At 39.1% G+C, this 17226-nt stretch overlaps 1 protein-coding gene across 10 annotated transcripts in view; it reads left to right on the forward strand.

Moving 5' to 3' along the window:
* Positions 1-17226, forward strand: part of thrb (thyroid hormone receptor beta) — a 252796-nt gene that overhangs the window by 131021 nt on the left and 104549 nt on the right. Inside the window, exon 1 of one of the 10 annotated variants that reach the window (XM_081375856.1) lies at positions 6743-6888. The exons of 8 other annotated variants lie outside the window; for them this stretch is intronic. The gene's annotated coding sequence lies outside the window, so the exon portion shown is untranslated. Of the gene's footprint in view, positions 1-6742; positions 6889-17226 lie in introns of those variants that run through there. One more of the 10 variants, XM_081375853.1, reaches the window with a different exon arrangement.

The following is a 17226-nucleotide window of genomic DNA, read 5'->3' on the forward strand; positions in this document are numbered from 1 at the left end:
TTTATTATTATTATTATTATTTTGTCAACCTTTCGGGCACTTTTGGGGCCCTTAACATGCTCGAAAACTCTTGAAATTTTGCACACACGTCAGAATCCGCGGCCATCAGGGCCGGACTGAAGCTGGTACCCGGGCGTGGCAGGGGGGCTCGACAGCGCCCCCTGGAACGGGATCCAAACACGTGTCCATAAATCAAACACGCTTGCATGTAATAATATGAAACTCGGTACACATATAGATCTCATCGGGCCGAACAACTTTCGTGCTCTAAGTTTTACGCCAGCCAAACAGGAAGTTGGCTATTTAGCATTGTTTGGAAACGCATGCTGTGGAATTTAATGTACTCCTCCTAGAGAAATCATCCAATCCCCTCGAAACTCGGTGGGTATGAAGTCAAGACATTGAGGATGCTAAATTGCGGACGGATTTTTGATATCTCGAACGGTTTGGCCGTGGCGAGGAAACGAATTTAGGGCGAATAATGGAAACAGGAAGTGTGTTATAACTTCAGCATGCATAAACTGATCTTGATGAAACTTCAGCAGTGTGTTCGTTGTAAGAGGCCGATCACATGGATGTGACTATTGTGAGTCAAAGTTATAGCGCCACCAACTGGCAGCAGGAAGTGTGTCACTTTCAAAATGCTTTGAAATCACCCTCTTATTTTTATCCGATTTGCTTCAAACTTTGTGTATAATGTAGACACATGGCAGATGTAGACTTGTGAAAGGATTATTGATATCTTAGATACTGTTGCCGTGGCAACGCATCAAACTTTAATATTCTTTTCGGATGCTTTTGAGACTCTTCACATGCTTGAAAATGCATGAAACTCGACAGACACATCACATTTATTAGCCAGTAGACATGTGCAAAGTTTCAGAAATGGGCGTGGTGAGGGGCTCAGTAGCGCCACCTTTAGTCAAAAATCGGGGCTTAGTTTTTCCTAGAATCACAAAAATTGGTATGTATATTGCTCTCATCGAGCCGGACAACTTTCTAATTTACACTTATAAGCTCCAACCAACAGGAAGTCAGATATTTTGGTTTGAATGTGGATTTTCTGGAGAATTTTCTCTCTCTCTCTCTGTGTCTGTGTGTGTCTGTGTGTGTGTGTGGGGTGGGGGGGGGGGTTGTCTATTCCATTTAATCTTTGTTTTTCAAGGTTTCAGGGGCTTTTGGGGCACTTAACGTGCTCAAAAACACTTGAAACTTTTCACACAGGTCAGAACCCACGGTCATCAGGGCCGGGCTGAAACTGGTACACGGGCGTGGCAGGGGGGCTCAACAGCGCCCCCTTGAACACGGTCTGAAAACTTGGTCCATATATCAAACACGCTTGCATGAATTATTATGAAACTCGGTACACATATAGATCTTGGATATGTCAGAAGTTTTTAGCTACTCCTTCTAAGTGGTTTATTTTATTCACACCAAACTTTTTCAACATGGTAAAAATACATTAAAGATATATATATATATATATATATATATATATATATATATATATATATATATATATATATATATATATATATAAATATAGCTGCGAGCAGCGATGAAGGGCCAAAGCTGGGGGCACCGCCACCCCCGGTGCCTTTAGGTAACTAAAGGCACCGGGGTTGCGGTGCCACCGGCTTGGGCCCGTAATCGCTGCTCGCAGCTATATTTTATTATTATTATTATTATTATTATTATTATTATTTTGTCAACCTTTCGTGCTCTAAGTTTTACACCAGCCCAACAGGAAGTCGGTTATTATACGTTGTTTGGAAAACGCATACAATGGAATGTGAAATACTCCTCCTAGGGAATTCATCCGATCGCCACCAAACTCGGTGTGAATGAAGTCAAGACATTGAGGATGCTAAATTGCGAACGGATTTTTGATATCTCGAACGGTTTGGCCGTGGCGAGGAAACAAATTTATGGCGAATAATGGGACACAAGAAATGTGTTATAACTTCTGCATACATTAACTGATCTTGATGAAACTTCAGCAATGGTTCGTGGTAAAAGGCCGATCAGATGGATGTAATTATTGTGAGTCAAAGTTATAGCGCCACCAACTGGCAGCAGGAAGTTTGTCACTTTCAAAATGCTTTAAAATCACCCTCTTAGTTTTACCCCATTTGCTTCAAACTTTATGTGGATAATGTAGACACACGGCAGATGTAGACCTGTGAAAGGATTATTGATATCTTAGATACTGTTGCCGTGGCAACGTATCAAACTTTAATATTTTTTTCGGATGCTTTTGAGACTCTTAGCATGCTTGAAATTGGATGAAACTCGACAGACACATATCACTTATTAGCCAGTAGACATGTGAAAAGTTTCAGAAACGGGCGTGGCAGGGGGGCTCAACAGCGCCCCCTTGAACGGGGTCTGAAAACTTGGTCCATATATCAAACACCCTTGCATGAATTAATATGAAACTCGGTACAAATATAGATCTCATTGGGCCGAACAACTTTCCCTCTGTCAAGTTTCACGCCAGCCCAACAGGAAGTCGGTTATTATGGGTTGTTTGGAAAACGCTTGCTGTGGAATGTGAACTACTCCTCCTAGAGATTTAATTCCATCCCCACCAAACTCGGAGTGCATGAAGTCAAGACATTGAGGATGCTAAATTGCGGACGGATTTTTGATATCTCGAACGGTTTGGCCGTGGCGAGGAATCGAATTTATGGCGAGAAAAGAGAAACACAAAGGGTGAATAACTTCTGCATACATTAACTGATCTTGATGAAACTTCAGCAGTGTGTTCGTGGTAAGAGGCCGATCAGATGTATGTAGCTATTGTGATTCAAAGTTATAGCGCCACTAACTGGCAGCAGGAAGTGTGTCACTTTCAACATGCTTTTGACAAAAGTGGGGGGTTAGTTTTAACTACAGTAAAAAAAAACTCAGTTCATATATTGATCTCATCGACCCGGACAACTTTCTAATTTAAAGTCATTAGCTCTGACCATCAGGAAGTCAGATATTTTGGTCTGAATGTGGATTTTTTTGCAAAATCAGCCTCTGAATTTTTAGCCACCTTTATCTAAGTGGTTTATTTTATTCCCACCAAACTTTTTCAACATGATAAAAATATATTAATGATGCTAAATTGTGAACGGATAATAAATATCTCAAACGGTTTTGCTATGGCGAGGGATTAAAATATTGTCTAAAAAGGAAACACTAAAAGGTTCATATATTCTAAAAATTTAATTATAAACCATTTATTACTATATAAAAGTATACAAATATCAGAACTTAACTATTTTTTTTTTTCAATTTAAGAATGAAGTTTAAGTTTAAAAACTGCCAGAATGGTTGTTTAGTCTAAACAATAAATAAATAAAGTCAAACATAGTGCTATACTGCCCTCTTGTGTTCAAAATCAGGTAGGCCTATTATATCTATATAAAAATATACTAGGTATGTGACGGTAAGAATATTTTACCACCGGTTAACTGACGTGTGACACCGCTGGGGGCTTTTTAATCGCTAACTTAAAAACGAAAGTAAAATATGTTCGTCCGCACGGACATTGATAATGGTGCGGAGCAGAGCGAGCATTTTCAATAAATTCCTATGGAAGGAGGAATGACCTAAAAAACGTTGACTCTGTTCTGCTCGTTCCTCGCTGAGGACGCGCACCATTATGAATGCCTGTGCAGCCGTGAGCATTTTAGTTTCATTTTCGGGGAGGATTGCTTGAATGTATTTAAAAAAAGCACAATCTTGTGTTTTATTGCTACTGTACAAAAAACGCCCTCGTTTTAGAGATTCCCAAGTTATTTTTTCATTTAAGTTTTTTCATTGTTCTAATCAGGTCAGGCAAGTAAAACTATCTGTGTCCTATCCATTACATTTTTATATAATATATATACACTACTGTTCAAAAATTTGGGGTCAGTAAGTTTTTTAAGCGAGGTTTCTTCTGCTCACCAAGGCTGCATTTATTTGATTAAAAATACAAACAAAAACAGTAATATTGTAAAATAGTATTCCAATTTAAAACAGCTGCTTTCTATTTTAATATATTTTAAACTGTTATTTATTCCTGTGATCAAAGCTGAGTTTTCAGCATCATTACTCCAGTCGTCACTGTCACATGATCCTTCAGAAATTATTCTAATATGATGATTGATGCTCAAGAAACATTCATTATTATTTTAAATGTCGAAAACAGTTGTGTACAGTCTTTGATGAATAGAAAGTTCAAAAGAACAGCATTTATCTGAAATCTAAAGCTTTTGTAACATTAAACACTACCGTTCAGAAGTTTGGGGTCAGTAATAATTTTAATTTTATTTTTGGGGGAAAGAAATAAAATAAATCAATACTTTTATTAATCGAGAATGAGTTAAACTGATCAAAAGTTACAGTACAGACATTTAAAATGTTAAAAAAAATTATATTTGAAATAAATGCTGTTCTTTTGAACATTACATTCATCAACGCATTTTGAAAAAAAATCTGTACACAACTGTTTTCAACATTGAAAATAATAATTAATATTTATTGACCATCAATCATCATATTAGAATGATTTCTGAAGGATCATGTGACACTGAAGATGGGAGTAATGATGCTGAAAACTCAGCTTTGATCACATAAATTAATTACAGTGTAAAATATTTTAAAATAGAAAACAGCTGTTTTAAATTGGAATAATATTTCACAATATTACTGTTTTTGTTTGTATTTTTAATCAAATAAATGCAGCCTTGGTGAGCAGAAGAGACTTCTCCTAAAAACATTAAAAATCTTCCTGACCCCAAACTTTTGAACTGTATATATATATATATATATATATATATATATATATATATATATATATATATAATATATATAAATATAGCTGCGAGCAGCGATGGAGGGCCAAAGCCGGCGGTACCGCCACCCCGGTGCCTTTAGGTAACTAAAGGCACCGGGGTTGCGGTGCCACCGGCTTGGGCCCGTAATCGCTGCTCGCAGCTATATTTATTCTTATTTTTCTGTCAACCTTTCGGGCACTTTTGAGGCCTTTAACATGCTCGAAAACTCTTGAAATTTTGCACACGGGTCAGAACCTGCGGCCATCAGGGCCAGGCTGAAGCTGGTACCCGGGCGTTGCAGGGGGGCTCAACAGCGCCCCCCTTGAACGGGGTCCGAAAACTTGTTCCATAAATCAGACACGCTTGCATGTAATAATATGAAACTCAATACACATAGAGATCTCATCGGGCCAAACAACTTTCGTACTTTTACTTTTTACGCCAGCCCAACAGGAAGTCGGCTATTATGGGTTGTTTTGAAACGCATGCTGTGGAATTTAATGTACTCCTCCTAGGGAATTCATCCATTCGCCTCCAAACTCAGTCAGCATGAAGTCAAAACATTGAGGATGCTAAATTGCGGACAGATTTTTGATATCTCGAACGGTTTGGCCGTGGCGAGGACACAAATTCATGGCGAATAATGGAAACAGGAAGTGTGTTATAACTTCTGCATACATTAACTGATCTCGATTAAACTTCAGCAGTGTGTTCGTTGTAAGAGGCCGATCACATGGATGTGACTATTGTGAGTCAAAGTTATACCGCCACCAACTGGCAGCAGGAAGTGTGTCCCTTTCAAAATGCTTTAAAATCACCCTCTTATTTTTACCCGATTTGCTTCAAACTTTATGTGTATAATGTAAACACACGGCAGCCGAAATCTCTGCTTTCGTCACACCCGATCACTTTCTACAATATCGGGTGATGGCCTTCGGACTGCGGAACGCGCCTGCCACCTTTCAACGTTTGATTAACATGGTTTTGTCTGGAGTACCAAATTGTAACGCATATTTGGATGACCTGGTACTGTACTCTTTGGACTGGTCAGATCACTTGATGTTGCTTAGAACTGTGTTCACACGTCTAGCTGAAGCTCATTTGACTGTGAACTTGGCGAAATCTGAGTTTGGTAAAGCAACAATAACTTATCTTGGAAAGGAGGTGGGTCAAGGACAAGTTCGACCGGTCAGCGCGAAAGTTGCGGCTGTAGCAGATTATCCAGTTCCTACTACGCGACGAGAACTGCGTAGATTTCTAGGTATGGCTGGATATTATCGCAACTTTTGTCGTAACTTTTCTATTGTCGTGCAATCTCTTACAGATTTGTTGAGTCCTAAGAGGACATGGAAATGGACTAAGAGTTGTCAGCAGGCTTTTGATGGTATCAAGATGTTACTGACTAACGCACCTGTTCTGGTTTCCCCAGACTTTGCTCGTTCATTTAAGTTAGAGATTGATGCCAGCGGTACAGGTTCCGGAGCTGTACTTTTACAGGAGGATGAGAGGGGGTTTGATCATCCGGTCTGTTACTTTTCTAGGAAGTTCAATAAGCATCAATTGAACTATTCCACTATAGAGAAGGAAACTCTTGCACTCATTTTTGCTTTGCAATTTTTTGAAGTTTATTTGGGTTCTTCGTCTTCACCTGTGACCGTTTTTACTGACCATAACCCTTTGGTGTTTCTCTCCCGAATGTATAATCAAAATCAACGACTTATGCGCTGGGCGTTGATTGTACAGAGTTACAACTTAGAAATCAGACACAAGAGGGGGTCAGAAAATGTGGTAGCGGACAGTCTTTCAAGAAGCTTATAAGTATTCCTCTTAATTTTTGTTTTTGAACATTTTTCCTTGTTCAAAAAACTTATGGGGGAAAGTGTGTTACGATTATGTTTGTGTGCTCATGATCTGTGTCTTGTTGTTAGATTCTGATTGGCTTCGGATCCTGACAGTCTGCTGGGATTCGTTCGTCTCCATGACGCTCTGCCGGAAGCTGGCTATAAAAGGCGACGCCCGCTGTCTTTAAGGAAGGGGATTTTTGGCTGGGCTTCTGCTGTATGCGCGCGCCCTCGTAAGGATTTATTATGTAGCCCTGTGTCCCTTATTCGTTGTTAATCTGGATTTCTTTATTTAGTTTAATTCTTGTATATAGTTCTGATTGGTTATACGTGTGTGTGTTCTCGTGTTCATTGAAGAGCAAGCTAGAATGTCACGTGACATACATAGTGCTACACGTAGTGTTTTCTTTATGTATTAGTTCAATAGTTTAGGGAGTGTTGCCTTGAGTTGTAGTTTTTGTTTGTTAGTTAGGGGAGGTAAGTTAAGGGGTGCGTTAGCACGCCGAAGATGTTTCTTTCTCTGGATTTTTCTTTGATTTAGCTAGGTTAGATTTCATGGTTATAGTTAGAGGTGTTTTGTTTTGTTTTGTTCTTTGATTTGGGCAACACTCGTGCTCTTCATTTTGTTTGGTGAATTCCATTATATTTCTCTTTATCTTTGCTGACTATTTATAGTCAGAATCATTTGAAGTTTATTTTTCTCACTATGTTTATGGGCTGACAATATGAATAAATCAATGTAGCCTACATATGTTGTACTCCTCTGCTTTATTATTATTTACCACTTTTTCCCGTTGTACTTCTTAAAGATATTCAGTTGCAAATAAATGTCACTCCCATAATGTCCTTAGACAATATTAAATCATTTTGGGGTTGTAACAGCGACTGTACACAAATATAAGTTAACACTTTGCAGTTTGAATGTCGTCCTGTATAATGATGGAGTATGTTTTTATGTGTCCACTGTTCCATCGCGCCCACGCCACACACACACACGCACACACACACACACACACACACACACGGTTTACTATCTTTGTGGGGACTCTCCATAGACTTAAAGGTGCCCTAGAATGTGAAATTGAATTTAACTTGCCATAGTTAAATAACAATAGTTTAGTACATGGACATGATATACAGTGAGTTTCAAACACCATTGTTTTCTCCTTCTTGTTTAAATCTCGTTTTTGAAAAACACCCCTGAAAAACGGGCGAATCTCCACATAACACCAACTGTGACGTAACCGATGGGATCATTAATATGTACGCCTCCAAAATTTGCATAAGCCAAGCCCTTTCAGAGCTACGGTGCTACACGGAACTGCGCTGCGCAGGTAAAGAATCAAGCGAGCATCGTAGGGCAAATGGCTGATCATGGACATAGATGTTATGTACCAGGCTGTGCAGGGGATGTGACGGCTTTTCATACACTTCCCACAGAAAAGCAATGTCAACAGGCGTGGCTGATGTTCATCTATAATCGGATCCCGCAAGAGTTTAATTCTAAGTTGTTTGTTTGCTCTGCTCATTTCACCACGGACTGTTTTGCTAACCTTGGACAATATCAAGCAGGCTTCAGTCAGCGTGACATTCAAGTTCAGTGCCGTTAGAACCACAACATTGGTCGGTGGATAGCAACAGGTTCTCTGAAGAGAAAAGGGCAGAGGCAAATATGTTCTCATTATCACATCACACGCATAGCTTTTAATGGTGCGTTCACAACGGACGAAATTTCGCTTCAAACTTTTGTTTTTACGCGCGTCAATTTAGCTCTTGACGCGTAAATTGATACAAAAAGTGGTCAAGCGTATCACTAGACGCGGCAGGCGCGAATTTCACATAGGCTAGGGGAGAGTGGGGTGATTTGTGCCAGCGGGGAAGTAGTTCCACCCTTGTTTCTGGAAGACCGTAGAAGAAATTGGTCATATGACCACATCATTTTGAAAAGCAATCACTTTTACTTGTCCTCCAAAGAAGGGAGACACATGGCATGAGAGTTAAGCATATTTTAGTGCAAAAAACTGTTTTTTCCCTTTCAAAGTAAAATTTCTATGATTAAGGTTTTTTGATTGTAGTGTCTGAAAAATTATAGACAAGTTTGAAAACTTTTCACACATGTTTTAGTGCTTTAGTAGGCTACACAATGAGTCTATACAGTTAGCATGATGTTAGCTCTTAACTGCTGGATCATGCTAGTTTTTCAAACTTGTGGGTCTGGGGTGATTTGTGCCAAAGGGCCTGGGTTAAGTTGTGCCAGATCCAGACCACCTAGACCTACATACTCACAGGGGATAATCTTGAGAAGTGAGGAGATGGGCATGCCTCATCAGTGTTTGACTTAGGCCTGCCTGCTATTTGTTTAATTTAGCTAACACTGATTTCAGTTTTGAGTTTGCACTATGTTATTAAAGAGAAGTTTTATTCCGTTTTTAAGTGGCCTATGTCACAATAGGATGTAGGATGTAGGCTAGAAATTAGCCTAGTAACTGTATTCTTATGTTACATAATTGACAGACAGCGTTCTGTCAACAGGCATCTATTGCCAAAGCCTTTTTGCCTGAAATGATTCACAAATATCATATTGTGTTGCTATGTTGCTCTAAATGGTTGCTAGGGCATAGCTTGATAGCTTCACAATGATCCTGAGAGACTGATTGGTCGTCTGAGTAAAATGAGCCCGCCCCCTTGTCTCTGTGACACTGTGATCCAGAGTTATGTTCAACACAAAATCCCTATGCAATTGACCATAGTAGGAAAAACGCATGCTATGGTATTCCAGGGTGACAATATCTAAATGAACCTTAAATTAGTCATTTTGTATTGAATTTATCTTGCTTTCATATAGCATTATGGTTCATAACATTAAAATGTTCTGTTTTACTTCAGAAATCACTGGCACAATTTACCCCCAATGTATTCCCCCAAAGGCACAACTTCCCCCGCACCAGGGGCAAGTTGTGCCATGAGACCACTTTTTTTCCAAGAGCTATATTTCTGAAACAATTTATTTCAGATCCAAAGTTATTGTTCTCAGGTATGCACCACATCCTGAAATATATGTACATCCTTAAGTTGAAGGCATTACTGCCATGGCCTCACTTTAAAGTCACTTTGAGTAAAAACTGGCACAACTCACCCCACTCTCCCCTATTCCCTTTTTGAATTTGACGCGCTATGATCGCGTCCGATGTGTGAACGCACAGGCATAGGCAGTTTATATGAAACGAAATGTTTATAAATGGAATGAATAAGGCCTGTTATTATTTTAATTTCCAGTTAGTTTCTTGATCTTGCGTTTCTGAAATATTTTGCAGATGTGCTGTTAAGTGGACAAACTTTTTGAGGACTTGTAAAACTCTAAAGATTAATAATCCCCTAAAATCGCCAAAGGTTTTGCAATGTTGACTATATTCCAATGTTCTCATTACTGTATAGATTTCATACTACATTGCTATGTAAATAAGCCTGTTGTTCAAATGAACCTGATTATGCCCTTGGGCGCTTGAGTTGCCTAAATAAATAAATTAAATATGTGGCAGCCGTTGTGTGCAGTAAACTTTCCTTTAACAAGCCTGTGATGTGATGACCAGTTATAGTTTTAGTGCTAGTAAGCCTATTTAGAGGTGCAGATTAATTCAGGTAGGACTGTGTGTAGACATATTTTATTATGTGTATTATGAGGTGGTCCGCGAAAATTCTTGATTACAAATAGTGGTCCACACACTCAAAAAGTTTGAGAACCCCTGGTCTAAACAATGCGCGCTGCCATGACGACGACTCCGGTTGCCTACTTCCGTTCGTAGCGCTTGACCTGTACTGGCAGCGAGAGAATGAGTTCAAGCTCCTCATCATGTGCTGTTGTTATTTGTTTTAACAATTCAAAGAAGATTTCAAACTTTTTAGAAACTGAGTGTTTCGAGCATAAGATAAGAAGGAGATAATGTCCATGTCCGATTCCGTATCAGATGCATTCAATAAAGTAAACGTTTAGAGTGGTTAGCGTTAAAACTGAACTTCTCTCGCTACTAGTACAGGTCAAGCGCTACGAACCGGAAGTATGGAACCGGAGTCGTCGTTATGGCAGCGCCCATTGTTTAGAGCAGAATAAGGTGGATAGTCCAGCAAGTGGTAAGTAGTGATAATTTACACTTGTGTTATCTGAATCAAGCGTAAGATCCTAGTAAATTACGGCAACAAATAGCAAACTCAAACTAGCATACACAATAGGGCTGTCAATCTTCCTCTATAATACTATTCGAATTCCATTCCTTATTTTATTTAATATTCGAATAATATTCGAATATTAAATGCTCAAATTCATCCTATTATTAATATTTACGACATTACACAGTCTTATGGATCGCCAATGCGTGATGTTGATCGGTCTCATATCTTCACAGATAAACCGTCAGTTTGTCTGTTATTGCCTTTGTGCGGACAGCTGGTAGCAGTTGAGCCCCGTGATGAGGAGAGAGAGAGAGGCAGAACATAAGTAATTCTTGCCTGTTTTAGCGGCGGTTCCTCGGACAGATCGCCTAGCTTGTCAGGTTGTAAGTTGTCATAAAAAAAATAACGTATATTTTCCTGTCCGTTTTGGCCTTCCGTCCACAATGAGACAGCGTTTTTATTAATGAAAACGCACTCCAAAGTGGATATATTTGAAGACGCCGTTTTCACGTTGTAGTGTGGACTGAGAATCAAATTGTTGATCTCCGTTAACGTTACCGTGGAGACATTCCTCTCCGCGACTTTTGACAGTTGTGATGATACAGCGTGGATAACGTGCACAATTGTGTTACGATTCAAAAACTTTATTGTTTATCAGACGAAACAAAAGCGTTTAATTTTCACATGTGTGTGCCAAGGCGGCAAGAAAGGCAAGATTGCATTTTTAAAAAAAAAAAAATATACATAAAAAAGCAATATTCGAATAGGAACTTCAGCATTCGAATAGTATTGATTTTTTTAATATTCGAATTATATTCGAATTTCGGAATTCGTTCCAACAGCCTTAATACACAACGTTAGCTAAATAGTATGACAAAGTAACTGTTACGTTGAGGTTCATATTTATTGCCTGTATTGTCATATAACGTTAAATGTACAAAGTAATACTGTGGATGCATGTGTAAATTCCCTATTTTTTTTTTCAAATGTTACTTTCGTTTATTTCATGAACATGTCAGGGGCTAACGTAACTACGCTGTTATAGTTCCTCACAGATAAGCAGATAACTTAGCTCACTCAAACCTGCAGCCCGCAGTGAAAAGAGCCAATCAGAGCAGAACTCCTCATTACTATTCATGACCCTTCCAAATAAGGTAAAAACAGACCATTTCATTCTAGGGCCAATTTATAGGGTTGGAAATTGACCTGTTAAAAATTTTCTGGACATTTTAAATGGCTTTTTAAGCCACATACCCTCTATGTAGATATCAGGGACAAAATTAAAATATTATTTCAACACATTCTAGGGCACCTTTAATGGTTTTTATACTTTACAAACTGTATATTCTATCTCCTCACACTAACCCTACCCCTAAACCTACCCATCACAGAAAACTTTCTGCATTTTTACATTTCCCAAAAAACTCATTCTGTATGATTTATAAGCTTGTTTACCCATGGGGACCTCTATTTAGGTCCCCACTGTGACACGAGTCCCCATGAGTCTGTGTGCATTCAGGTTGAAGTCCCCACCGGGATAGAAAAACATGAACACACATATATACACACACACACACACACACACACACACACACACACACACACACACACACACACATTCCAGCATTGCAATCTTGACATCGCAGCCTGATCATTATAGCCTTAATAAAATATAATAATAAAATAGTCAACCTAACATATAAAAATTACACTGCTCTAAATAGTCAGTAGTACAATTCGTACATTCACAGTAAGCAGCGCTCCACTGTGATGTTTCCAAGCACATTTTTGCGCATGTGAAGAGGATGATTTTTTTCATCAATATTGGAACACGAGTGAAGAACAAAGCCTATAATAAAGAATAGTTTAGCATCCAAATACATGGCAAATGTTGAAACATTTTGATTCTAATGACAGGGTTACGTGAACCCAACACTGCTTACTTTCATTTTTATTTTTACATTAAATTTAAAGGATTTGTTGTGGAATATTTTGAGTGTATCATAAATCAGAATAAGGTAAGTTAAGTAATATTTTCTGTCTTTTATATATTTATATATGTGTGTGTGTATATATATATATATATATATATATATATATATATATATATATATATATATATATATATATATATATATATATATATATATATATATATATATATATATATATATATATATATATATATATATATATATATATATATATATATATATATATATATATATATATATATATAGCTGGTACCCGGGCGTGGCACGGGGGCTCGACAGCGCCCCCTGGAATGGTGTCTGAAAAATTGGTCCATAAATCAAACACGCTTGCATGTAATAATATGAAACTCGGTACACATATAGATCTCATTGGGCCGAACAACTTCCGCACTCTAAATGATTAGCTCAGCCCAACAGGAAGTCTGCTATTATGGGTTGTTTGAAAAACGCATGCTGTGGAATTTGATGTACTCCTCCTAGAGAATTCATCCACTCGCCTCCAAACTCGGTCAGCATGAAGTCAACACATTGAGGATGCTAAATTGCGGATGGATTTTTGATATCTCGAACGGTTTGGCCGTGGCGAGGAAACTAATTTATGGCGAGAAAAGAGAAACACGAAGTGTTATAACTTCTGCATACATTAACTGATCTTGATGAAACTTCAGCAGTGTGTTCGTTTTCAGAGGCCAGTCAGATTGATGTGACTATTGTGAGTCAAAGTTATAGCGCCACCAACTGGCAGCAGGAAGTGTGTCACTTTCAAAATTCTTTGAAGTCACCCTCTTATGTTTACCCGATTTGCTTCAAACTTTGTGTATAATGTAGACACACGGCAGATGTAGACCTGTGAAAGGATTATTGATATTTTAGATATTGTTGCCGTGGCAACGCATCAAACTTTAATATTCTTTTCGGATGCGTTTGAGACTCTTAGCATGCTTGAAATTGGATAAAACTCGACAGATACATCACATTTATTAGCCAGTAGACATGTGAAAAGTTTCAGAAACGGGCGTGGCAGGGGGCTCAACAGCGCCCCCTTGAACGGGGTCTGAAAACTTGGTCCATATATCAAACACGCTTGCATGAATTAATATGAAACTCGGTACACATATAGATCTCATCGGGCCGAACAACTTTCCCTCTGTCAAGTTTCACGCCAGCCCAACAGGAAGTCGGCTATTATGGGTTGTTTGGAAAACGCTTGCTGTGGAATGTGAAATACTCCTCCTAGAAAATTCATCCCATCCCCACCAAACTCGGTGTGCATGAAGTCAAGACATTGAGGATGCTAAATTGCGGTCGGATTTTTGATATCTCGAACGGTTTGGCCGTGGCGAGGAAACGAATTTATGGCGCGAAAAGAGAGACACGAAGTGTTATAACTTTATATATATATATATATAAATATATAAATATAGCTGCGAGCAGCGATGGAGGGCCCAAGCCGGTGACACCGCCACCCCGGTGCCTTTAGTGCAACTAAATGCACCAGGGTGGCGGTGCCACCGGCTTGGGCCCGCAATCGCTGCTCGCAGCTATATTTAGGGCCCAAGCCCTGAAAGGGCGAAGGCCCTATTGTTTTCGGTAGGATTATTTGTTATTATTATTATTATTATTTTTTCCTACTTCTCGGGCACTTTTGGGGCCCTTAACATGCTCAAAAACTCTTGAAACTTTGCACACAGGTCAGAACCCGCGGCCATCAGGGCCGGGCTGAAGCTGGTACCCGGGCGTGGCAGGGGGGCTCAACAGCGCCCCCTGGAACGGGGTCCGAAAACTTGGTCCATATATCAAACACGCTTATATGAAATAATATGAAACTCGGTACACATATAGATCTCATCGGGCTGAACAACTTCCACACTCTATGTTATTAGCTCCGCCCAACAGGAAGTCAGCTATTATGGGTTGTTTGAAAAATGCATCCTCTGGAATTTGAAATACTCCTCCTAGAGAATTCACCCGATAACCACCAAACTCGGTGTGCATGAAGTCAAGACATTGAGGATGAAAAATTGCCAGGGGATTTTTGATATCTCGAACGGTTTGGCCGTGGCGAGGAAACAAATTTATGGCGAGAAAAGAGAAACAGGAAGTGTGTTATAACTTCTGCATACATTGACTGAACTTGTTGAAACTTCTGCAGTGTGTTCGATGTAAGATGCCGATCACATGGATGTGACTATTGTGAGTGAAAGTTATAGCGCCACCAACTGGCAGCAGGAAGTGTGTCACTTTCAAAATGCTTTGAAATCACCCTCTTATTTTTACCCGATTTGCTTCAAACGTTATGTGTATAATGTAGACACACGGCAGATGTAGACCTGTGAAAGGTTTATTGATATCTTAAATACTGTTGCCGTGGCAACGCATCAAACTTTAATATTCTTTTCAGATGCTTTTGAGACTCTTAACATACTTGAAATTGGATGAAACTCGACAGACACATCACATTTATTAGCCGGTAGACATGTGCAAAATTTCAGAAACGGGCGTGGTGAGGGGCTCAGTAGCGCCACCTTTAGTCAAAAATGGGGGCTTAGTTTTAAGTAGAGTCACAAAAATCGTTATGTATATTGTTCTCATCAAGCCGGACAACTTTCTAATTTATAGTCATAAGCTGTGACCAACAGGAAGTGAGATATTTTGGTTTGAATGTGATTTTTTGTAGAATTCTCTCCCTCTCTCTCTCTGCCTCTGCGTCTCTGTGTGTGTGAGGGGTGGGGGGATTTGTCTTTTGAGTGAGATTTGTTTAAAATTCCTGTTTTTCAAGGTTTCAGGGGCTTTTGGGGCCTTTAATGTGCTCGAAAACTCTTGAAACTTTGCACACAGGTCAGAACCCGCGGCCATCAGGGCCGGGCTGAATCTGGTACCCGGGCGTGGCAGGGGGGCTCAACAGCGCCCCCTGGAACGGGATCCGAACACTTGTCCATAAATCAAACACACTTGCATGTAATGATATGAAACTCGGTACACATATAGATCACATCGGGCTGAACAACTTTCGTGCTCGAAGTTTTACGCCAGCCCAACAGGAAGTCGGCAATTATGGGTTGTTTGGAGAACGCTTGCTGTGGAATGCGAAGTACTCCTCCTAGAGAATTCATCCAATCCCCACCAAACTCGGTGTGCATGAAATCAAGACATTGAGGATTCTAAATTGCGGACGGATTTTTGATATCTCGAACGGTTTGGCCGTGGCGAGGAAACGAATTTATGGCGAGAAAAGAGAAACACGAAGTGGTATAACTTCTGCATACATTAACGGATCTTGATGAAACTTCACCAGTGTGTTCGTGGTAAGAGGCCGATCAGATGGATGTAACTATTGTGAGTCAAAGTTATAGCGCCACCAACTGGCAGCAGGAAGTGTGTCACTTTCAAAATGCTTTTGACAAAAGTGGGGGGGTTAGTTTTACCCACAGTTTTAAAAATCAGTATGTACATTGGTCTCATCGAGCCGGACAACTTTCTAATATACAGTTATTAGCTTCGACCAATAGGAAGTCAGATATTTTGGTTTGAATGTGGATTTATTTGCAAATTCAGCCTCTGCTTTTTACCCACTCCTGCTAAGTGTTTTTTTTTTTATTCACACCAAACTTTTTCAACATGATGAAAATACATTAAAGATGCTAAATTGTGAACGGATATTGAATATCTCAAACGGTTTTGATATGGCGAGGGATTAAAATAATGTCAAAAAAGGAATCAGAAAACATCTCATATCTTTAAAAAAATTAATTATACACCATTTATTTTTATATAAAATTATACAAATATTAGAACTAAACCTATTTTATTCTGTTTTTGCAATTCAAGAAGTATGAAAAAGTAAAAAAACAGGCTATTTAGTGCTATTTGGTTCAACAAAAAAGCAAACATAGGGCTATACTGCCCTCTTGTGTCCAAAAGGATATCAAAATAGTATATAAAACGTTTTACTAGGTAGGCCTATTGTATTTAAATATAAATTTATTAGGTATATGACTGTGAGGATATTTTCCCATCGGTTAAGCGACGTGTGACACAAGCGGGTGCTTTTAAATCGCTAATATAAAAGTGAAAGTAAAAAAACGGACGTCCGCACGGACATTGATAATGGTGCACGTTGGAAAAAATGATACTTTTAAACATAACACTAAACCGCCATTAGGTGTCGCCAGGCGACCATCTTAATGAGCGAGTCATTGATTCATTCGTTCAAACGATTCGTTCCAATGACTGAGTCATTCATGATTGAGACAGATGTTTATGGATTGACCCTTGAATCTTTGAGTCAAGCGATTCGTTTCAAAATGCTGAATCATTCAGTAATGAGAAAACAAGTTGCGGTGAGATGCGCGTAGGGATGCGCGGTATACCGGTACTGCAAAAATACCGGTATATATTATATTTCAAACG

The sequence above is a fragment of the Scardinius erythrophthalmus genome, assembly GCF_964197995.2.
Source record: "Scardinius erythrophthalmus genome assembly, chromosome: 10".
In the NCBI taxonomy this organism is placed as follows: Eukaryota; Metazoa; Chordata; class Actinopteri; order Cypriniformes; family Leuciscidae; genus Scardinius; species Scardinius erythrophthalmus.